Genomic DNA, 25,105 nt, shown 5'->3' with positions numbered 1-25,105 from the left:
TCCAAAATGTCAGTGTAATCGGACGAGAATTGCGCCCTCTGGAGACTCAAGAAGTCAAGACCCATTTACAATCCCAACCGACCTACACTACTAAAAGATATTTGTGCAAACTTTCAAGCGGCTAGCTCTACTCCTTCGAAAGTTAGCGTGCTTTCGACAAACAGACGGACGGACATGGCTAGTTTGGCTTAAAATGTCACGACGATCAAGAATATATATACTTTATGGAGTCTTGGACGAATATTTCGAGGAGTTACAAACAGAATGACGAATTTAATATACCCCCATCCTATGGTGGAGGGTATAAAAACAGCCCAGGAATGTATTAAGGTCAAATAGTTATTAATATCCAAGACACAAAAACGCCCTAAGGGCGCTGGACATATAAATAAATTGTATTTTATTGAAGCAGAATATTTCACGAGACAAAAATGTTAATCACTCACGACTCACGAAGAATTCATGATTCACGAGATTGAGGATAAAATTTAATACGTAGTTGGGTCTTTGTCCGTTTCCACCATATAGGCCTATCTGCGCTCCGGAACATTAGCCATACATAAAATTTTGAAAAATGTAAACATCTCAAATTTTCATAGAGGCTTTCAAAATTATACTTTTAATTGACTCTGTTGGCAAGAGCAGAGTTCTATTGCCCTCCATGAACAAGTGTGAATGTGTTTGCCCTTAAGACCTTTAAGCAAAACACTAAACGCTGCGATGGCCATTTAAGAAAGGATAATGAAATAACACCAACAAAAAGTTTCATTACTTTTTAAATGAATAATCTCGACATATTTAGGATCCTATGCCGTTCCACTTCTCCTCACCCCAAAGCCCTACTTATAGAAACTCTTGTCCACTTACAGATTCTGTCAGGTATCATCATCATGCACTGCGTCACCTGAAACTTGCTTATATTAATGGAAATGCCAAGGTTAATATTTGTATAAAACGAGTCAGCACAACAAACAGCAAAATGGGCACAAAGGTTAAGCAAATACAATGTGGTACTTACTACACTACTCTGGCAAAGTAAATAAATACGGACTCGTGTTTGCGAGACGAGAACACTAGCTTAAGACCGACCCTGGCCCGTCCTACTCGGCCCAACCCCGTCTAAGTGCAATGAATGTAATTTATTTTTGTAAACACACATCCTGAAAAGGACGAGCTGTAAAAGCACATCAACACAATGTAAATAAACACCAAAGTATTCATAGGTTCATGAGACACTGTTATTACTGACCCCTATGATGATGAATCTCGGCCTGCTGCTGCTGAAATGATTACCTTGCTAATGATGGCGATGATGACGAGGGCCATGATGAGGACGATTATGAGGGTCCTTGTCACACACTTTAATTATTTGATGTTTAAATGTTAATTTATGTTGTACCAAGGAAATGTTTCACTAATTTATATTCGTTAACATTGGTAATGATGATATGGACAAACTTTAATTAACATCTCTGGGCTTAGTTCATTCACATTTTTATTTTCCCGCGCAAATACTTGTTCCTAATAGTGCCAGACAAAATAATACCACCCATTCTCTTTTTCCTAATGTCCTTAATGTACCCTACATTACTGCGAAATACGCTTGCTATTCGTTGGTTGGTTATGTGGAAAAAGTGATGGATGCATTTCAAATTACAAATACCGATGGCGTATAACAATGTACAAGGCGCAATTAAAAATAACATAGGTATTAGGTAAGGTTAGGTTTAATTGGCAGTCTGCCATCAGACTCACTTAGACGTTTTCGTCCATTGTGATACCACAGTAACACAAGAAGGAAGATGCCTTTTATTTCCTACTGTTGAACCATCCACATCGCTTTAAAAAGCCCAGCAACTTGCGAATGTTCACATCCGCTAAATCAAACAGGTTCTCATAGAAATGAAAACCTAAAGTGGATCTCCTTCCGACTGCCAGTGCAGGATACCCACAGAAGGTGTTCTATAGTCTCTTCTTCTACGATGACCTCACAGCTTCTGCAAAAGTCGTTACTGGCAACCTTCAGTTTGTCAGCATGTTATCCGATTAGAAAGTGACCTCTCATGACGGACACAATGACTAAGACGTCTGTTGTAGCCAATGATAGCAAAGCGGTAGACCTCTTCAATTTAGATTAGGCCACATAGTTTTGGATCCAGAAAGTAATCCACACTGCTTGGAACATCGGATATTGTATCAGTGTCCGTAGCCCCCACATGAGCGAAGAGACGACGCAGCAGTGGTCGCTGCAATTTGCCTCGCCACAATGTCTAGAGGCATTGGGTGTAGCATAGAATTCTGTGCATCAGATGGCGTCTACCTCAGTGTGGCTGTGATGCACAAACAAGCCATCATTGGATCCGGTTGACTATTAAACAGTAAGTAGATTTTTGAAGCGCCGTCCACCAGACCACAACACCATATAGCAAAATAGGTCTGACAAATGCAGTATATGCCCAGTGTATGACATGCGGTTTAAACATCCAACTTTTGCCAATGGTTCTTGTAGGTGTATAGGGAAAAATTTACCTTTCTCGCCCTCTCCAAAATGTAAGATTTAAAGTTAAATTTCCTGTCCCGAAAAACACCTAGGTATTTTGCGATTTCTGGAAATGGAACATTCTCTCCTCCCAAGGAGACAGGTGCCACTGTGGGTAATTTGTATCTCCTGCTGAAAAGGAGTACTTCTGCCTATCACGGATTTTCGCCTAGACCACTTTCGGAAGCCCATATATATATATATATATATATATATATATATATATATATATATATATATATATATATATATATATATATATATATATATATATATATATATATATATATATATATATATATATATATATATATATATATATATATATATATATATATATATATATATATATATATATATATATATATATATATATATATATATATATATGGGCTTCCGAAAGTGGTCTAGGCGAAAATCCGTGATAGGCAGAAGTACTCCTTTTCAGCAGGAGATACAAATTACCCACAGTGGCACCTGTCTCCTTGGGAGGAGAGAATGTTCCATTTCCAGAAATCGCAAAATACCTAGGTGTTTTTCGGGACAGGAAATTTAACTTTAAATCTTACATTTTGGAGAGGGCGAGAAAGGTAAATTTTTCCCTATACACCTACAAGAACCATTGGCAAAAGTTGGATGTTTAAACCGCATGTCATACACTGGGCATATACTGCATTTGTCAGACCTATTTTGCTATATGGTGTTGTGGTCTGGTGGACGGCGCTTCAAAAATCTACTTACTGTTTAATAGTCAACCGGATCCAATGATGGCTTGTTTGTGCATCACAGCCACACTGAGGTAGACGCCATCTGATGCACAGAATTCTATGCTACACCCAATGCCTCTAGACATTGTGGCGAGGCAAATTGCAGCGACCACTGCTGCGTCGTCTCTTCGCTCATGTGGGGGCTACGGACACTGATACAATATCCGATGTTCCAAGCAGTGTGGATTACTTTCTGGATCCAAAACTATGTGGCCTAATCTAAATTGAAGAGGTCTACCGCTTTGCTATCATTGGCTACAACAGACGTCTTAGTCATTGTGTCCGTCATGAGAGGTCACTTTCTAATCGGATAACATGCTGACAAACTGAAGGTTGCCAGTAACGACTTTTGCAGAAGCTGTGAGGTCATCGTAGAAGAAGAGACTATAGAACACCTTCTGTGGGTATCCTGCACTGGCAGTCGGAAGGAGATCCACTTTAGGTTTTCATTTCTATGAGAACCTGTTTGATTTAGCGGATGTGAACATTCGCAAGTTGCTGGGCTTTTTAAAGCGATGTGGATGGTTCAACAGTAGGAAATAAAAGGCATCTTCCTTCTTGTGTTACTGTGGTATCACAATGGACGAAAACGTCTAAGTGAGTCTGATGGCAGACTGCCAATTAAACCTAACCTTACCTAATACCTATGTTATTTTTAATTGCGCCTTGTACATTGTTATACGCCATCGGTATTTGTAATTTGAAATGCATCCATCACTTTTTCCACATAACCAACCAACGAATAGCAAGCGTATTTCGCAGTAATGTAGGGTACATTAAGGACATTAGGAAAAAGAGAATGGGTGGTATTATTTTGTCTGGCACTATTAGGAACAAGTATTTGCGCGGGAAAATAAAAATGTGAATGAACTAAGCCCAGAGATGTTAATTAAAGTTTGTCCATATCATCATTACCAATGTTAACGAATATAAATTAGTGAAACATTTCCTTGGTACAACATAAATTAACATTTAAACATCAAATAATTAAAGTGTGTGACAAGGACCCTCATAATCGTCCTCATCATGGCCCTCGTCATCATCGCCATCATTAGCAAGGTAATCATTTCAGCAGCAGCAGGCCGAGATTCATCATCATAGGGGTCAGTAATAACAGTGTCTCATGAACCTATGAATACTTTGGTGTTTATTTACATTGTGTTGATGTGCTTTTACAGCTCGTCCTTTTCAGGATGTGTGTTTACAAAAATAAATTACATTCATTGCACTTAGACGGGGTTGGGCCGAGTAGGACGGGCCAGGGTCGGTCTTAAGCTAGTGTTCTCGTCTCGCAAACACGAGTCCGTATTTATTTACTTTGCCAGAGTAGTGTAGTAAGTACCACATTGTATTTGCTTAACCTTTGTGCCCATTTTGCTGTTTGTTGTGCTGACTCGTTTTATACAAATATTAACCTTGGCATTTCCATTAATATAAGCAAGTTTCAGGTGACGCAGTGCATGATGATGATACCTGACAGAATCTGTAAGTGGACAAGAGTTTCTATAAGTAGGGCTTTGGGGTGAGGAGAAGTGGAACGGCATAGGATCCTAAATATGTCGAGATTATTCATTTAAAAAGTAATGAAACTTTTTGTTGGTGTTATTTCATTATCCTTTCTTAAATGGCCATCGCAGCGTTTAGTGTTTTGCTTAAAGGTCTTAAGGGCAAACACATTCACACTTGTTCATGGAGGGCAATAGAACTCTGCTCTTGCCAACAGAGTCAATTAAAAGTATAATTTTGAAAGCCTCTATGAAAATTTGAGATGTTTACATTTTTCAAAATTTTATGTATGGCTAATGTTCCGGAGCGCAGATAGGCCTATATGGTGGAAACGGACAAAGACCCAACTACGTATTAAATTTTATCCTCAATCTCGTGAATCATGAATTCTTCGTGAGTCGTGAGTGATTAACATTTTTGTCTCGTGAAATATTCTGCTTCAATAAAATACAATTTATTTATATGTCCAGCGCCCTTAGGGCGTTTTTGTGTCTTGGATATTAATAACTATTTGACCTTAATACATTCCTGGGCTGTTTTTATACCCTCCACCATAGGATGGGGGTATATTAAATTCGTCATTCTGTTTGTAACTCCTCGAAATATTCGTCCAAGACTCCATAAAGTATATATATTCTTGATCGTCGTGACATTTTAAGCCAAACTAGCCATGTCCGTCCGTCTGTTTGTCGAAAGCACGCTAACTTTCGAAGGAGTAGAGCTAGCCGCTTGAAAGTTTGCACAAATATCTTTTAGTAGTGTAGGTCGGTTGGGATTGTAAATGGGTCTTGACTTCTTGAGTCTCCAGAGGGCGCAATTCTCGTCCGATTACACTGACATTTTGGATGAGATGTTTTATTATGACTTCCAAGAACTGTGCTGAGTATGGTTGAAATCGGCTCATAATCTGATATAGCTGTCATATAAACCTATCCGGGGTCTTGACTTCTTGAGCATCTAGAGTGTACAATTCCTATCCGATTTTGCTGAAAATTTGCACGACGTGTTTTGTTTGACTTTCAACATCTGTACTAAGAATAGTTCATATCGGTCCATAACCTGATATAGCTGCCATATAAACCGATCTGGAGTGTTGACTTCTTGAGCCTCAACAGGGAGCAATTCCTATCCGATTTGGGTGAAATATCGCATGACGTGTTTTGTTATGACTTTCAACAATTGTGCTAAGAATAGTTAAAATCGGTCCATAACCTGATATTGCTTCCATATAAACCGATGTTAGGTCTGGACTTGTTGAGCCTCTAGAGGGCATAAATATTATCCGATTTGGCTGAAATGTTGTACAATGGCTTCTCCCATGACCTTTAACATACGCGTCAAATATGGACCGAATCGGTCTATAGCATGATACAGCTCCCATATAAACCGATCTCTCTATTTTATTTCTTGAGCCCCTAAAGGGCGCAATTCTTACTCGAGGTGGCTGAAATTTTATACAATGACTTCTTATGGTCTGACTTATGGTCTCCAACATTTCATTTCATTATGGCACTAATCGGACCATAACTTGATATAGGTCCAATATTATAGCAATTAGTTTCTTTTACCCTTTGTTTGCCTAAAAAGAGATATCGGGAAAAGAGCTCGACAAATGCGATCCATGGTGGAGGGTATATAAGATACGGCCCGGCCGAACTTGGCACGCTTTTAATTGTTAATTTTGGTTTTTTTCATGTCAATTGTTTCTTGGGTTTGTCTTTTATAAGCTGCTGATTTTCGACCTGCTTCAAAAATCCCATTTCATGTGAGACTGCTGTTTTACAATGTAAGTTTTTCTATTATAGTAAATAATTTTACCCACCACTACAGGGTATTATAACTTTGTACATTTGTCTGCAACGCTTAAAAGGAGAAGAGCTAGACCCATTGATAAGTATACCGATCGGCTTAGAATCACTTCTTGATTCGATTTAGCTATATCCGTCTGTCTGTCAGTCCATGTATTCTTGAGATCAAGTTACAGGTCGCATTAATTGTCCGATTGTCCTGAAATTTACATAGGTCTCTTTTTTGGCCCAAGGACGAACGCTATTGATTTAGAAAAAAATCGGTTTAGTTGACGTTTCCATTTGTATGCAAAAATTCATAAAAATCGGTTCAGATATAGATATAGCTCCCATATATATCTTTCATCCGATATGGAGTTTTAAGGCATCCACAGGTCCAATCTTTACAAAAGTTGACATGGGGTCTTTTATTCAACGCCGCCATATGTGTGCAAAATTTCGTCGAAATCGGTACAGATTTTGATATAGCTTCCATATATATATTTTGTCCGATGTGGTCTCTTAAGGCTATAGAAGCCACTATTTTAGTCCGATCTTAACAAGATGTAGTACGAGGTTTTTAATTTGTGTCTTAAAACGTGTGCAAAATGTCTTAAAATTCTGTTTTGATTTAGATATAGGTATCCCCGATATGTATTTCATCCGAAATAGACTTAAGCCTGTATAATCCACAAATTTCGTCCGATTTTGCATTTTCATTTCATTAAAATCGGTCCTGATTAAGATATAGCTGCAATGTATATATTTTATCCGATATGAACTTTTAAGACAGTAAAAGCCACAATTTGACGTCCCACTATGTCATCAAAATTGGCACAGGTTTCGATATAACTTCCATATAATCATTTATCCGATATGGCCTTTTAAGGATGTGGAAATCCAAATTTGTTGTCCTATCGTAGGAAAATCTTGCATGGTTATATTTGATATTTCAATGGGTATCCAAATTAAAGTCTGACTAGATTCCGTGATAAGTTCTACATATAAAAAGTACTACATACACTCGGGGATGTAGGGTATTATATAGTCGGCTCCGCCCGACTTTTGCCTTTCCTGTTTTATAACACAGTATGTTTGTATTTACAATATATAAATATATCTTGATTATATTTTAGATTAAAAATATTTGGTTTGCTTAGAGAAATAATGTGTTTTTTAGTGGTAGCAACTTAAGTTACCAATGCACTTATGTAAAGAAATTTGTTTTGGGATATTTGTTTTCTGTGAATGTTATTGTAACAGAATGTGTGTTTTCATGCCTTAGTGCATCCAAAAAGCGGACTCTCACGTTTGATGATGAATTTAATGAATTGGAACTTTTAGAATACGATGTGTCCGTAGATATAGTTATAACACCGCCTGTAAAAGCAGTTGTACGAGACACAGATATTGATTCTGATAAATCTGATGTCGAAGTGCTTGGAAATCCATAGAGATTGCCTGGGCGTATTATGAGAATAGAAGCAGAAAATCGTATAATTGTTGATGTAACCAAATATGCAGAAACTAATGACCTGCACTACAATCAAAAAAACGCAAGGTTATAAGACTAAAGTGGCAAAAAATCCACCAACATTTACCTTACTATATCCCAATTCAATTCCTGGCCCATCATTACCCAGCATTTAGATGAGTTTTTTGTTTTTTTTTCTCAACAGAGTTTATTGATAAAATCCTAATTTAAACAAATTTATATGCACAACAAAAAGGACATCATACATTTTCTCTCGATCACGACCATTCACTGCCTTTACTGCGCATGTACTGGAAAAGTTATGACGTGTAAGGGTGCTAAGTTCGGCCGGGCCGAATCTTATATACCTTCCACCATTGATCGCATTTGTCAAGCTCTTTTCCCGGTATCTCTTTTTAGGCAAACAAAGAATAAAAGAAAATAATTGCTATGTTATTGGAATTATATTAAGTTATGGTTCATTTCGGGCCATAATTGAATTGAATATTGGAGCCCATTGTAGAAGTCATTGTGTTAAATTTCAGCCAAATCAGTAAGAATTGCGCCCTTTAGGGGCTAAAGAAGTAAAATAGGGAGATCGGTTAATAGGCGAATTTTATCATGTATGTGAACCGATTCACACCATATTCAACATGTATGTTGATGGCCATGGGAGAAGCCGTTGTACAAATAGGATAATAATTGCGTCCTCTAGAGGCTCAAGAACTCAAGATTCCAGATCGGTTTATATGGCAGCTATATCAGGTTATGGACCGATTTGAACCTTGTTTGGCACAGTTGTTGGAAGTCATAACAAAAACACCTCATGCAAAATTTCAGCTTAAATGGATAATAATTGCGCCCACTAGTGGCTCAAAAAGTCAAGACCCCAAATCGGTTCATATGGCAGCTATATCAGATTCTGGACCGATTTTAACCATTCTTAGGACAGTTGTTGGAAGTCACAACAAAACACGTCGTGCAAAATTTCAGCCAAATCGTATGGGAATTGCTCCCTGTAGAGGCTCAAGAAGTAAACAAGCCAGATCGGTTTATATGGCAGCTATATCAGTTTATGAACCGATTTGAACTATTCTTAGCACAGTTGTTGAAAGTCATAATAATACACCTTATGCAAAATTTCAGCTAATTCGGATAAAAATTCCGCTCTCTAGTGGCTCAAGAAGTCAAGACCCCAGAACGGGTTTTATACAGCTATATCAGGTTATGGACCGATTTGAACCATTCCTAGTACAATTGTTGGAAGTTTACGTTTCCCTTTGACACAATATATAATAAAAAAAAATGGGCGGTGTAGATTTATGTGACGAATTTTTATCAAATTATACGAACAATTAAATCGCGGTGGCCATTTTTCCTTATGGGCGATTGATATTTGCTGTATTCAAGGATGGATATTATTTCGAAAAATGGGTCATAATATCTCATATACCTCAGGACCATATAACAATAAGAGGGGATTCGAAATTCGACCAATGTAAAAACTGTAATGTAATATTTCCATTTACCCAAACGAATGCTTTTCGAAAAACAATGTAATAATATTTGTTACTCTTATATTTGCAATGAATTAAACTTTGTGTTTATCATTAAACTGAATATATGTATTTTCAATATGTATGTTACCTATGTGCCCAATGGCTACCTAAGTTGCCGGCCGAGAACTCCTGTCTACCCTCGTTTGTTCTCAAGGTTGCTGAACAAAGAATCATCTTGAGTACTAAGAACCACGTATGCCAAATTTCAGCCCAAAATTCCAACAAAAAAGTTCTGGACATTAATGGGTTAATGCAATTGTTGGTAAAGTTCCTGGTATGTTGCGTAATCTGTGGACAGTTCGATTGTCAACTCGGTTTGATATAAGAATTCTGCTTGCGAAATCTTTCTTAATACCAACCCTGTTATATGGATGCCAAGTGTTTGCAAGTTGTGATGCAGATGATAGTAAAAAGCTCAAAGTTTCCTACAATGATATATCAAGAGATGTACTTAATAAAAGACGCCTAAATCGTATGTCACACTTTGCATAGCAGCTGTTTAACCTTCCATTTGAAAACTTACTTAAAGTAAAATGCATACTTCTACTGCATAAAGTATTATACACCAAAGAACGTGAATATCTTTGAGGCCACGGTAGGGAAGAGGTTAGTATGTCCGCCAATGACGCTGAAGACCTGAGTTCGAATCCTGGCAGGAACATCAGAAATTTTTTTAGCGGTGGTTATCCCCTCCTAAAGCTGGAGACATTTGTGAGGAACTTTGCCATGTAAGAAAGTCTCCCCAAAGAGGTGTCGCGCTGCGGCTCGCCGTTCGGACTTGGCTATAAAAACTAGGTTCCTTATCATTGAGCTTATAATTGAATCGGACAGCACTCACTGATTTGTGAGAAGTTTGCCCATGTTTCTTAATGAAAGATTCATGGGCAAATTTGCATTACCTGAATATCTTTAACAACATCTGCAATTTACACGAACAACCCGGTCTAAAACTAATTCAGCCAAAATTTAAAATCCAAACACAGAGCGACAATTTCTTGTTAACTGCACACGTCTCTGGAGCAAACTGCTAGCAAATATACAACGCATAAGCAATGCTAAAACATTTAAAACAATAGCTTTTGGACCATCTTAAGTAATATTTTAAATCTGTATTTGACGCGTTGTTTTGTTACAATTAAAAGTCAATACAAATATATTCTAAGTTATTGTTTATTTTAGTAATACGTTCATTCGATTTTATTTTTCATGTAGGTATTAAGATTAATATATCTATTACAGAAAGAATGAATGTTAAATGTACTCTAGAGCGACCAGCACTGTAATATATTGTACAAGATTCTGTCTTGTTGTGCCTGGTGGTCATATCAATAAACATACATACATACAAACAAACAAGCATATTATATATGGCAATCTAGAGATTTGTAATAAGGGATATAGACCAATCTCTATTACCAGGAACATGCAGGAGATGCTAGTTATTAAAATTGTGTCAGAGGATAACTGTGGATTAATATATGACTAGGATTTCTTGGATGACAACAGCTTCGTTGATCACCGTTGCTTTATTTATTTATGTGCATATATATTTATTCCAAGTAAAAAGGCATTGGATACCCACCGCCTCTATGAAAACCACCGGTAAATAATGTACATTCAAAAAAAGTGAACCGCAAATGAATGAAAATTGAAATATATAGAAGTAAAATTGACCGTGATTTGGCGGTTAAGGTTTTTTTATCCCATTTGGAATACACAATTTCTTATTTTAGACATATGCGAGTGTAATAAAATCAAGTTGACTTTTTCAATAAGTTGGAATATCTGAACTCAATTTCAGCATGTTTTTGAACATAATTATAAGAAAATTTTTTATACGATAACCCTTAATCTATTACATAAAACGGAATTGCTAGTCTAGTTGATATTGAATCCTTGCTCCTCAGTGTTCCTGTCAATCTGGCAATATCCACAATATCGACAATAAAAGGAGAAATGGACAATTTATCAGGAATATAAAAAATTCCAATTTACTTATGGGATGGTAAACTTATGTCCAAGGGATTCCAGATATTTTATGTATGACGACAGGTTCTATGAATAGAAAAAATGCATGCCAATGGGGTCTCCATTATCGCCGATTGTAGCAGACATAATCATGAAGGAACTACTAGACAATTGTATTGATAAACTGACAAGCAAACCGCGATATTTTACCAAATATGTAGATGACATATTTTGCATAATCGACAAGAATGAAGTAGAAAACACACTCGGAATATTGAATTCATTCAATAAACAGATCCAATTTACAATGGAATGCAAAACAAATGGCATGTTACCCTACCTTGGCACAGTAGTCCATAGGAAGGGCAACTGATTGAGGCTCGATTGGTACCAAAAAGACACAGCATCGGGAAGACTCATCAACTTCTTTTCAAAGCATTCAAGGAGGTTAAAAATCAACACTGCCACAGATTTTATCGTTATGGTGTTCAAAAAAAGCAACAAATCTTTCAACATCGAGAATTAGATGAGAATTCGAAACATATTAGAGCAATATAATTTCCCAAGAGAAATGGTAACGGATCTAATAAATCACACGAAGAACAAAAAGGATAATAATACGACGGAACTTGCACCAAGAACTTATAAAAGGACAACATATATTTCAGGCTTTTCGTAGAGATTTGGTAACTCCAACATTTACAAAAACCAACTGGCACTAATACCGTCAACAGCCTATTTAGCAAGACGAAAACAAGGATAAGGAAAGGGGAAAAATCGAACGTGGTATACAAGATAAGCTGCAATGGGGACCAGTGCAATTTATGTCCAATGGCATATGTTGGCACTACAAAAACAAAACTAAAGACAAGGGTTACCGCTCATAAATCGGATCAAAAGGCAAAGGATAAGCCTTTAGAACAGAAGACTGCCCATTGTGCAACTTGAGGACATGTACCAAATTTCAAGGACATCACGATATAAGCCCAAGAACCTAATCACAAAAGAAGATACAAATTAGAAATGATGCACATAATTAACACCCCAACTGACGAACGTATGGAATAAAAAACGGATACAGACCACTATGGACCAATATATATTGGGTTGCCCAAAAAGTAATTGCTTTTTTGATTGATTGGTTTATTTAAAAAAAAGTAAATGCATTTTTTAAATAAAATATACTTTTTTTACACTTTTTTCTAAAGCAAGCTAAAAGTAACAGCTGATAACTGACAGAAGAAAGAATGCAATTACAGAGTCACAAGCTGTGAAAAAATTTGTCAACGCCAACTATATGAAAAATCCGCAATTACTTTTTGGGCAACCCAATAGAATCTTAATACAAAAACAAGTAAAAGCGTGCTAAGTTCGACCGGGCCGAATCTTATATACCCTCCACCATTGATCGCATTTGCCGAGTTCTTTCCCGGTATCTCGTTTTAGACAAACAAAGGGTAAAAGAAAACAAGAAGTAAAATAGAGAGATAGATTTATATGGGAGCTGTATCAGGCTATAGACCGATTCAGACCATAATAAACACGTATGTTGATGGTCAAGAGAGGATCCGTCGTACAATTTCAGGCAAATCGGATAATAATTGCGACCTCTAGACGCTCAAGAAGTCAAGATCCCAGATAGGCTTATATGGTAACTATATCAGATTATGAACCGATTTGAACCTTATTTGACACAGTTGTTGAAAGTCTTGCAAATTTTTAGCTAAATCGGATAGGAATTGCGCCCTCTAGAAGCTCAAGAATTCAAGTCCCCAGATCTGTTCAAGTCCCCAGATCATATCGGTCCCCAGTTTATGGACCGATATGAACCATACTTGGCACAGTTGTTGTATATCATAACCAATAATAAATTTACTATACATGGTATGTAAGACCTTCAATCGGAAATTGTTCCATATTGAGGCTATATCCAAATATCGTGCAATCTGATATGTACTCGGTATTGATATAAAATGCGCCTTTTATTGATCCAAGAACTGAAATCGGGAGTACGGTTTATATGGTAGCTACATCCAAACATATTCCTATCAAGATCATGCTCGGTACGAATGTCGAGTGGCCTATCACAACTCGTTGCGCTAAATTTCAGCAAAATCGGGAAACTAATCAGCCGTTTATGGTCCCAGACAATATGGAGATCGGTATATATGAAAGCTATATTAAATATTGTCCGACCTGGACTATATTTACACTAATATCGAGGCCCCAAATACAATTCGTGGTGCTACAACTAAAATCGGGAGATTGGTATCTGATTTGAACCCTATTTATCATGGATATCGAGGCGTATAGCTCAACTCACTATATCAGAACTGATAGTAAATACGTCTTTTATGGGCCCAAAAGACCATACATCTGGTGATCGGTCTATATGGCAGCTATATCCAAATATCATTTGAACTGGACCATATTCGGCACGAACTTCGAAGGATCTAATACAAATCACTATTCATTAATCGTAATCTCATATAACCCATCTCATATAACCCATTTGCAAACCTAACAAGCTGATAGCAAAAGAAATTATCTGTACAAAGTTGTAACTCAATACTTTAATTTTTACAGGCAAGTAATTTCAACGTTCAAGAACATATGTACTTTGTGGGGTCAGAAGTAGATATACCATATAGGTACAAAGTGGGAGCTATGACTAATTTTGAACCAATTTTACGTGGACCTCGCCGGATGTTTTCAGGTGGGTTATAAAACATGTGGTACTCGTCGAAAAAAGCATTGTGCAAAATTTTGGCAAGATTGGTCGTAAAATGCTCTTGCAGTGACTCTAGATATATCGGATGATATACATATATGACAGCAATATCTAAATCTGAACCGACTTCTATGAAATTCATCTATAATGTCGAGAAGCAATAGAAAATCCTTCCTGCCATATTTCGAGAGAATCGATTAACAAATGACAATTTTTTCAATATTACTGCAAATCGGACGAGAATATATGTATGTATGTATGAGAGCCATAGACATTGTGGAAGTCGTCGAGGAATGCGTTGTACAAAATTTTGGGAAGATTGGTCAATAAATGCGCTTGCAGTGGCTGTAGGAGTGAAAATCGGGCGATATATATATGAGAGCTATATCTAAATCTGAACCGATTTCCATGAAATTCACCAGTTATGTCGGAAGTCATAATTGGAAGTTCCTGCCAAATTTCGAGAGAATCGGTTAACAAATGACCATTTTATTGCAGTATTACTGCAAATCGGACGAACATATGTACGGGAGCTATACCCAAATCTGAACCGATATTTTCCAATTTCAATAGGCCTCGTCTCTAAGCCAAAAAAAACAAGTCCATACCAACTTTGAAGCGTTCGGGTGAAAATTGCGACCTGTAGCTTGTACACAAATTAACATGGACAGACGGACATAGCTAAATCGAATCAGAAAGTGATTCTGAGTCGATCGGTATACTTATCAATGGGTCTATCTCTCTTCCTTTTTGGATGTTACAAACTCATTCACAAAGTTATAATACCCTGTACCACAGTAGTGATGTAGGGTATAATGTATATAACTTTGTCAAAATTTTTTACCCAACCCAGAAGGATGGGGGTATATCCTTCTGGGATGGGTAAAAAATTTTGACAAAGTGAATGCAGAAAATTTCCGCATACTGGGTTCTATTAGCAATGTCCGTGACAAATCGCTGCGTCATTACATATTTCTCTTTAAACGACAAAAAAGGCCCGTCGGATTTCGCAATCAATAAATGGGCACTTTTCGTTCGATGAAAATTCGAAATCGGATTCGGATTTGTAAGGACATGACTGCTGATTCCAAATTCCTTGCTAAATCGGATAAAATTACGCTCTTTTATAAGCTTAAAATTTAGTCTAGAGATCGGATATATACTACCTAAATCTTTATACGGTCCATTTTTTATCATTGTTTGTGTGGACGCTAATGTATGTAATATTAGTCCTTGTACCAAATTGGTGCAAATCGGATATTTGCACCTTCCCAGCTTCATAGGAGATAAATCGGGGGAAACGTTTATATGTTGGGTATATCAAATTATAACGAATTATGCTTAGCTTGAATGTTAGAAGTCGTTTACAATAGTAAATGACCTAGGTTGATGGGTATTAGTGCAAAATTTCGTACTTTAAAACTTCTCCCCAAAGAGGTCTCGAACTGCGGCACGCCGTTCGGACTCGGCTATAAAAAGGAGGCCCTTATTATTGAGCTTTAAGTTTGAATCGGTCTGCACTCAGTGATATGTGAGAAGTTTGCCCCAGTTCCTTTGTCGAATCTGTAGACTTTATAGGGTCTTAGACCATTATTGTGAGATGTTATTAACGTAATGATGCAGCTATCATTCTTCCAGTACTATGGTGGAAGATATAAATAGGCATAACGAAGCACACTGGCCTAGCCAGTTTATGCATAAATATTAGCGAGTTTAGAAATTAAACAAATTTTCTTGGAAAATAATTAGGTAGTCTTTGCTCAGTGAATGAATTCGTTTGTTGCATCGTTCCTTGCGTGCTTGCTGAACTGTACAACATAAAATTGTTTAAACTGACTTCTAAATGATTCCTCTGAATGCATATTCGCTAGTCTCTTTCGAGTATAAGAGCAAACATAGAACACTAGAACCCACCACAACATAGTGGACGACAATATGGCTACAAAACCACAAATCTCTTAATGTAGCACAATGTAATAAAAGCAACGGCGTCTAACGAGGGAATGAAATGAGCTCAAGTAGGTTACACTCTGGCGACAATGTAATAATTTTGCTTATGAGCAAAACTAAACAGTGTCAACTCGCTTGAAAAACATGCTAATAGAACGTTCGACATAAATATAATTATTTTTTACGTTTACATGATAAAGGGTAATTTTTTTGAGGTTAGGATTTTCATGCATTAGTATTTGACAGATCACGTGGTATTTTAGACATGGTGTCAAAGAGAAAGATGCTCAGTATGCTTTGACATTTCATCATGAATAGACTTACTAACGAGCAACGCTTGCAAATCATTGAATTTTATTACCAAAATCAGTGTTCGGTTCGAAATGTGTTCAAATTTTGACAAATTTTGTTCAGCGATGAGGCTCATTTCTGGTTGAATGGCTACGTAAATAAGCAAAATTGCCGCATTTGGAGTGAAGAGCAACCAGCAGCCGTTCAAGAACTGCCCATGCATCCCGAAAAATGCACTGTTTGGTGTGGTTTGTACGCTGGTGGAATCATTGGACCGTATTTTTTCAAAGATGCTGTTGGACGCAACGATACGGTGAATGAATACATTTCGAACCGAACACTGATTTTGGTAATAAAATTCAATGATTTGCAAGCGTTGCTCGTTAGTAAGTCTATTCATGATGAAATGTCAAAGCATACTGAGCATCTTTCTCTTTGACACCATGTCTGAAATCCCACGTGATCTGTCAAATACTAATGCATGAAAATCCTAACCTCAAAAAAATCACCCTTTATAAAGAGGAATCGTCGCCATCATCTCTCCACAATCCTGCAAATTTGTTGTTCTAGACTAAAGAACATTTTCGGAAACAAGCGTCAGACTGCATATTATGGCGTGCATTATTTGTGTTGTGGATGAGAGGCTAGCCACAAGGATATTTTCTACGAGCACGTAGAAGGAGAATATAACTGCTGTCCCGCCCAGGGATGATAATCTTAGTACCTTTGTACTTTTTTGATACTTTTTAAAGCTCGAAAGTACCACGATCCCCCGCGAGTCATTTGCTAGCTTTTCCGAAAGTTAAAACGCATTATTAAATGCCTAATAAGACTCAATAATGAAAAATATTTAATTTCATAAACTGTATTGCCAGGCCATTTCCCGCAAAAAAAAATTTTCTTATACTTGAGGTAGGTTCTTAGTATTAGTAATAACTTAAATGGAAAAATTTAGCTAATGGCCTTAGCAGCCAATGCCATTATATCCCTAATAGATTTATTTTATGTTTACTATAACCATAGTATTTAAATAAATAAATGAAGAAATGCAAACAGTTCGATAGGGCGGGCGAATTTGTATGGACCAATAAAAAGGAACTAAGCAGATACTAGAATCATAATCTACGAACAAATCTAATTCTAAGAAAATATCTCCAAGAAAGCATTGATCAAAATAGAGCTTATTGTTTTAAGGATTAGATTTCATTTTTTGTCGACACATATAATAGCTGTGAGTATAAGTGATTGTCCTAAACCGCTAAAAGAATGAAATGTATCGGTTCAAGTGGGTAGGTCCGGGTTATGAAATTTTTTTTTTTTTTAATACAAAGATTGAGGCATGAAATATTACAAAGTAGTTCGCAAAAGGCCCTAGCACTCCTAAATCGGACATATTTACCGACCATGGCAATATGGGGCTCAAATGAAAGGTCTTTGGGGTAAAGCAGGAATTTGATATCAATATTCGGGAAAAGTGTCTATGGGGCCACCCCACCCCCACTACACCACCCAAATAGTGAGTATTTTCTGACTATTGCAATATGAAGATCAAATAAGAGGGTTTTTAAAGTGGAACACGAATCCGATATATATTTTCAAAGCCAACTCCCTGAGTGGCCGCCCATCCTTCAAAACACCCCCCAAGCCGGTCAGGTTTGCCTACTATGGAAATATGGGTCTCAAATTAAAGGTATGTGGGAGTAGACCACGTTTCTGATATCAACATTAGGGGCCAACTGTCTAGGGGACGTCCCACCACCATAACAACTCCCAAAAAGGACGTATTTGCTCACCAAGACAATTTGGGTCTTAAAGAGAGTGGAACTAAATATTCATAGTTTTAAGGGCCAATACCCCAAACAGGACATATTTGCTGACTTTTGCAATAAGGAGTTTAAATGAGATTAGAAAACGAATTTGATATCCAATTTTGAGGGCAATGGCAATATGGGGTTCAAATAAATGATATTTTATATAGATATATATCAATAGAGCACGTTGCTGCTATATATTCCGGGCTTAGTGTTTGGGGGACCACCGCAATCCCCAAAATATCCCTAAATCGGGCATATTTACCGACCATGTCAATGTGATTTCGCAGAAATTTGAAACAGTGAGTTGTTTTTAGCCTCCAAACTTCCGATCTAAATATGGTTCAGATCGGGCTATATTTAGATATTGCTGCTATATAGACCCATATGCTGATTAAGAGTTTAAAGCCCATAAATGCTTTAATTATTACCCGATTCCACTGAAATGTGCATCAGTGAGTTGTTTTAAGCCTCCCAAAGTCCGACCGAAATATGAATCAGATCAGAGTATATAGATATACTAGCTGACCCTCAATCCCATGGCTGCCGGTTGTACGTACCGGATTGACACGATGGACTTCTTCATCGGCAAGAGCTGCCGCCTCAGTGTATAACTCACTGCTACAACAACAACTAGCTGATCCGGGCCCGCTCCGCTGCGCCTTCTTTTACTTTATATGGAACAAAAGTTTCCTTGGAATATTTATTTTCGACAATTAATGACCTTTTAGTGAAATACCATGCTATCTTGACTAACAGTTTAACAATATAAGTGCCTTTATCTGAATTCCATATGATCTTTATTGGTCTACGAATTTAAGTTTGGATGTAAGGTGTACTCCTTTCTTAAAATACTTCATTTCAGCCCGATATTCTCATGATGTCTGATTTTCGGGGGAGAGGCGGTCCCCCAGATACTTGGCCCTGAAAAAATATCAGCATCATGCACTTCTCTCAAATACCATTTATTTAAACCCCATATTGCCATTGTCTTAAGAGGAGTTTACAGGATGACGTGTCCCCCAAACACATGGCCCAAAATTCGTTTTCTAATCTCAAATACCTTTCATTTGAGCGACATATTGCCATGGTCGAAAAATTTTTTCCTCTTCGGGGTTTTTTGGGAAAGAGGGTGATGCCCTAAATACATGGTCCTACTTTTAGATGTCAAATTCGTATTCTACTCCCAAATACCTTTATTTGAGCCCCATATTGCGAAGGCCACTAAAAAATTGCTGTTTGTGGGGTATTTTGGAGAAGGGGTAGACCCTAGAAAACTGGTCCTGAAAATGGGTATCAATTCTTGTTCTACCCCCCAATACCTTTCATTTAAGCTCCACATTGACATGGTCGGTAAATATGCCCGATTTAGGGATATTTTGGGGATTGCGGTGGTCCCCCAAAGACTAAGCCCGGAAAATATATCAGCAACGTGCTCTATTGTTATATATCTATATACAATATCATTTTTTTGAAGCCCATATTGCCATTGCCCTCAAAATTGGGTGTCAAATTCGTTTTCTAATCTCATTTAAACTCCTTATTGCAAAAGTTAGCAAATATGTTCTGTTTGGGGTATTGGCCCTTAAAACTATGAATATTTAGTTGCACTCTCTTTAAGACCCAAATTGTCTTGGTGAGCAAATACGTCCTATTTGGGAGTTGTTATGGTGGTGGGACGTCCCCTAGACAGTTGGCCCCTAATGTTGATATCAGATACGTGGTCTAATCCCACATACCTTTTATGGGCTTCAGACCCTTTATCGGCAGATCGGTCTATGTCGGCAGCTATATCTTAATATAGTCCGATCTGAACCATACTTGAGTCTGATATCAGGAAAACGGGTAATAAATAATAAATAAATTTTACGGACCTTAGACCCTTAACCGGCAGATTGGTCTATATAACAGCTATATCTAAATATAGTCCGATCTGAACCCCTTTTGGGTCAGATTTTGGGAGGCTTAAAACAACTCACTAAATAAAGCTTTTATAGTCTTCAGACCCTTTATCGGGAAATCGGTCTATATAGCAGCTATATCCAAATATGGTCGGATTTGGCCCGTTCAAGAACTTAACCTGCGTGCAGCAAAAAGACGTGTTAGTGGTGAATTTCAACTCAATATCTCAATTTTTGAAGGCTGTAGTGAGATTACAACAGACGGATGGACAGACACACGGACATCGTTAAATCGTCTTAGAATTCTACGACGATTCGAAAATGGATATTTCGATGTATTGCCAATGGAATGACTAAATGAATATACCCCCTATCCTATCTAGATCGTATCGATTGTTGTAGAAAGTCGTAGAAAACAGTACTTTCAAAATTTTAGCTAGATCGGATAGTTAAGGTTAGGTTAGGTTGAAAAGAGGGTGCATTCCACTATGGACATACACCTAAGCCAGTAATCGGCTTATTGTGCGCTCTAAAAACTATAAAGTAACCTCTGAAAAGAAAATTTTAAGTTAGGAATTCTGTGCTTCTTATAAAATTCTTAATTGTTTTCAATACCACTCCCCTAAGTTGGTTCATGTCTGATATTGTGTCTCCACCTAAGTACCGTTATCTGTTGGACGCGAAAGCCGGGCAATGACAAAGGAAATGCTCCAACGTCTCATCATCTTCCCCGCATGCCCCACACATGCTATCACTTGCCGCGCCGATTTTACATAAGTGAGCACGTAGTCCTATATGTCCCGTTATGATACCAATAGCTATACTGACCTTCTTCTTGCTTCCTTTCAGTAATAGCCTCGTCTTCTCACGATCCGGATCCCCCCATAGGATTTTCGTCGTCCTACCGACCGTTTCGCTGTTCCACAATGTTGCATGCGCATTCGTCGCCCACTCCCTTAACTCGGACTGCGTCGACCCTAAAGGCTTCGTGTTAACCAAGTTTATTGACGGCAGTCCTCTGGCCTTCACCGCCAAATCGTGTGCCCTTTCATTTCCCCTTACTCCGTTATGGCTCGGCACTCAAATGATGCGGATTTTGCCAACCTCATAGAAGGCGTTAATCTCCTTCTTACACTGCAAGACTGTTCGTGACCTTACCGTCCTGGTTGTTATTGCAAGACTGTTCGTGACCTTACCGTCCTGGCTGTTATTGCCCTTATGGTAATTTTACTGTGGGTAAAGATGTTCACACTCGACGTCCTTGCGACCGCTAGGCCCACTCTGTCCTCTAGCTTTGATCCATCCGTTTATGATCATCTTCCAGATGGCAGTCAATCAGTTCAATCCAAGACTGTGGAATGACGGAGCCCTAGTATTGCAGTGCCTCGCACTCGACTTCAAGGTTCATCTCAGGTATCCGGTCGGAAATCTCTTCCCTTCCTTCCTCTTCCCATTCTCAATCCATTCTCCCATCGCCTTAAGTCTCATAGCCGCAGTGGCTGCCTCACACTTTATCTGTATGTCAATGGGTCGAATATCTGGAATAATCTCCAGTGTCCTAGTAAACGTGGTCCTCATCGTTCCGCCTATGCCAAGACAACACATTCTCTGAACCGGTTGTATGGTCCTTATGTTGCACTTTTTCTCCATAGCAGTCCACCAAACAACTGAGGCGTAAGTAAGTATTGGTCTAATCACGCTCCTGTAGAGCCAGTGGACTATCCTAGGTTTCGGGCCCCATTTCGAGCCTACGGCCCGTCTACATAGTGCCCAACATCTGTGAGCCTTCTCAGTACGCTCCTGAATGTGACACTTCCAATTCAGTTTCCTATTCAAGATCACACCTTGACATTTGACCTTGTCAGTTATCGGAATCGTCTTATTGAGGAAACATGGTGCATTAAATTGGCCCACCGATTTACACACAATTTATCCACCTGTTCCTTAGCATATGGTTTATCCAGTCTCTAAGGACCGGATCCACCCGGTACTGGTCTAAGGATTGGATCAGTGTGTCAGTCCGCACATTGTTAAAAAACCCCTCGATGTCAATGCATACCGTCAGGGTGTACGTTTTGGCATCGAAGGATGCTTCTATTTTATTGACAACCTCGGGCAGGGCAGTCTCCACCAACCTTCCATTAACATAGGCATGCTGTTTGTATTTAAGCAGTTCGCTGGATCTCATACTCATTATCATGGTGTCCACAATATGTTCCATGGTTTTGAGTAGAAAGGGCGTAAGGCTTATGGGTCTGTAGGCCTTTGGTGTATTATAACTTGCTTTGCCGGGTTTGGTTATAAACACCACCCTTGCTTCCTGCCAGGCATTCGGAGTATATGCAACTCCTAGGCACGCTGTGAAAATTTTGGCCAGATGAGGAGCCAAATAGTCTGCCTCTTTCTGTAGTAACGCCGGAAATATTCCATCATGTCCGGGTGACTTAAATGGTTTGAAGCTCCTCAAGGATTCCTTCACCATAAATTCCGTAATTATAAACCTTCGATCAACGGCATTATTCCAAGATTCTGGTGTCTCCGTGAGCCCGGTTGTATCCTGTGGAAAATGGGTTATCATCAAAAGCCTCAACATGTCCTCCGTTGTCTCTGCTCTCACTCCCATGTCGTCTACTAAACTTTCCGGTTGGACATGTGTTTTTGAGAGAAACTTTTTCATCTTGGCGGCGTCATTAACGCTATCGACCTGTTCGTAGAAAAGCTTCCAGGAGGCACGTTTTTCCGCTCTTATTGTATTCCTTGAGCCGTGTGTAATACACATCCCAATAAACTTCCGCTTAGTGATAGTAGAAAATCAAATGAAGTTCGAAGATGGGCTATATCGGACTATATCTTGATATAGCCCCCATATAGATCGATCAGCCGATTAAGGGTTGTAGGCCTCTAAAAGTCACATCTATTATCCGATTTTGCTGAAATTTAAGACAATGAGTTGTGTTGGGCCCTTCGACATCCTTCGTTAATTTGGCCCGGATCGGCCTAGATTTGGATGTAGCTGCCAAATAGACCGATCTCTCGATTTAAGGTCTTGCGCCCATAAAAGGCGCATTTAATTTGGGACAAAATTTGTGACAGTGAGTTGTGCAATGTCCTTAGACATCCTTATTCAAGTTGGTCTTCATCGGTTCAGATTTGAATATAGCTGCCAAATAGACCGATCTCTCGATTTGAGATTTTGGGCCCATAAAAGGCGCATTTATTGTCCGATGTTGCCGAATTTTGGGATAGTGAGTTAGGTTAAGCCCCTCGACTTACTTCTATAATATGGCACAGATCGGTCCAGATTTGGTTATAACTGCTGTATTGACCGATCTCTCGATTTAAGGTTTTGGGCCCATAAAAGGCGCATTTATTGTCCGATATCACCGAAATTTCGGACAGTGAGTTTTGTTAGGCTCTTCGTCATTTTTCTGAAACTTGACCAAAATCGGTCCATATTTGGATATAGCTGCGATATAGACCGATATCTCGATTTTAAGTCGCATTTATAGTCCAATTTCACTGAAATTTGACACAGTGACTTATTTTAGGCTTTTCGACATCCGTGTCGTATATGGTTCAGATCGGTTTATTTTTAGATATAGCTACTGTACTTATTAGTTTTTGGTCCAAATTGGAACATATTTCGATACAACTGCTATGGGACATAAGTTATGAAATTTTCACCGAATTTTGGTGAAAGGTGTTTTACATATATACTCGAGGTAGTGGGTATCCAAAGTTCGGCCTGACCGAACTTAACGCCTTTTTCCTTTTTTTTATACCTTCGCTCCACATTTCAGGCAATGTTTTTATATTTTTTTTTTTTTTTTCATTAACATGCACATAATCGGCAATTATAAATTACAACTATATTCTCCATTCATTATAAGGTCTTAAAGGAAATTCTAAGCTATTTGCTAATTATTTTTGTACTTGCAATGTCCGAACTTGGAACAGCGTACCAAGATCAATATTCGTAATTACATAAGATCAATATTCTATTTGTTTATTTGCAGACATATATATAAATTGCAAACTTAAATAAACGCAACAAAAAAACCAGAAATGTTCTTTAGTCTCTTCTTCTTCGATGTCCTCAAAGCTTCTGCAAAAGTCGTTACTGGCAGCCTTCAGTCTATCAGCAGATTTTTCAATTAGAAAGTGACCTGTCATTACAGACACAATGGCTGAGACGTCTGTTCTAACCAGTGACAGCAAAGCGGTAGACCTCTTCAAGTCTAGATTAGGCCACATTTCCATATCCACAATTCCCTGGGATATCTCTGTGGCCCGGCACCCACAACAAGTGAATTTTGAACAGTTCAGTCATCTCGTTGAGGGATCTGTGGCAGTCGAGGGCGGTTTTTGTGTTCAGAAATACGTTGTACAGGGATTTGATGGCTGCATGGCTGTCTGAAGAGATATTTATTTCAATCGTCGTTATGTCGTTATATATTAGCCATTGCACCACTTCCTTAATTGCAAGGATCTCCGCTTGATACACACTGCAGTGGTCGGGTAACCTTTTCGATATGACCAGTTCTAGATCTTACGAGTACACCCCAAACCCACCTGGTCGTATAGTTTACAACCACCCGTATTGAAGCCTATATAACTTATATTACCAGGGATGTAATAGTTCCAATCGGTTCTATCAGAAATGGTAGTACACTACTTTTTATCAAAAAGTGGCTCAGACAGGGTGTAATCTACCCTGCCTGGAACATCGGACATTGTATTCAGAATAACACAGTGTCCGTAGCCGTCACATGAAAGCTCCCTTAGTCTCACGGCAGAGGTCACAGCAATTTGTCTCGCCAC

Source organism: Stomoxys calcitrans, chromosome 2, assembly GCF_963082655.1.
Source record: "Stomoxys calcitrans chromosome 2, idStoCalc2.1, whole genome shotgun sequence".
In the NCBI taxonomy this organism is placed as follows: Eukaryota; Metazoa; Arthropoda; class Insecta; order Diptera; family Muscidae; genus Stomoxys; species Stomoxys calcitrans.
The sequence above is the reverse complement of the archived record's forward strand: the minus strand, read 5'-3'. Positions refer to the sequence as shown.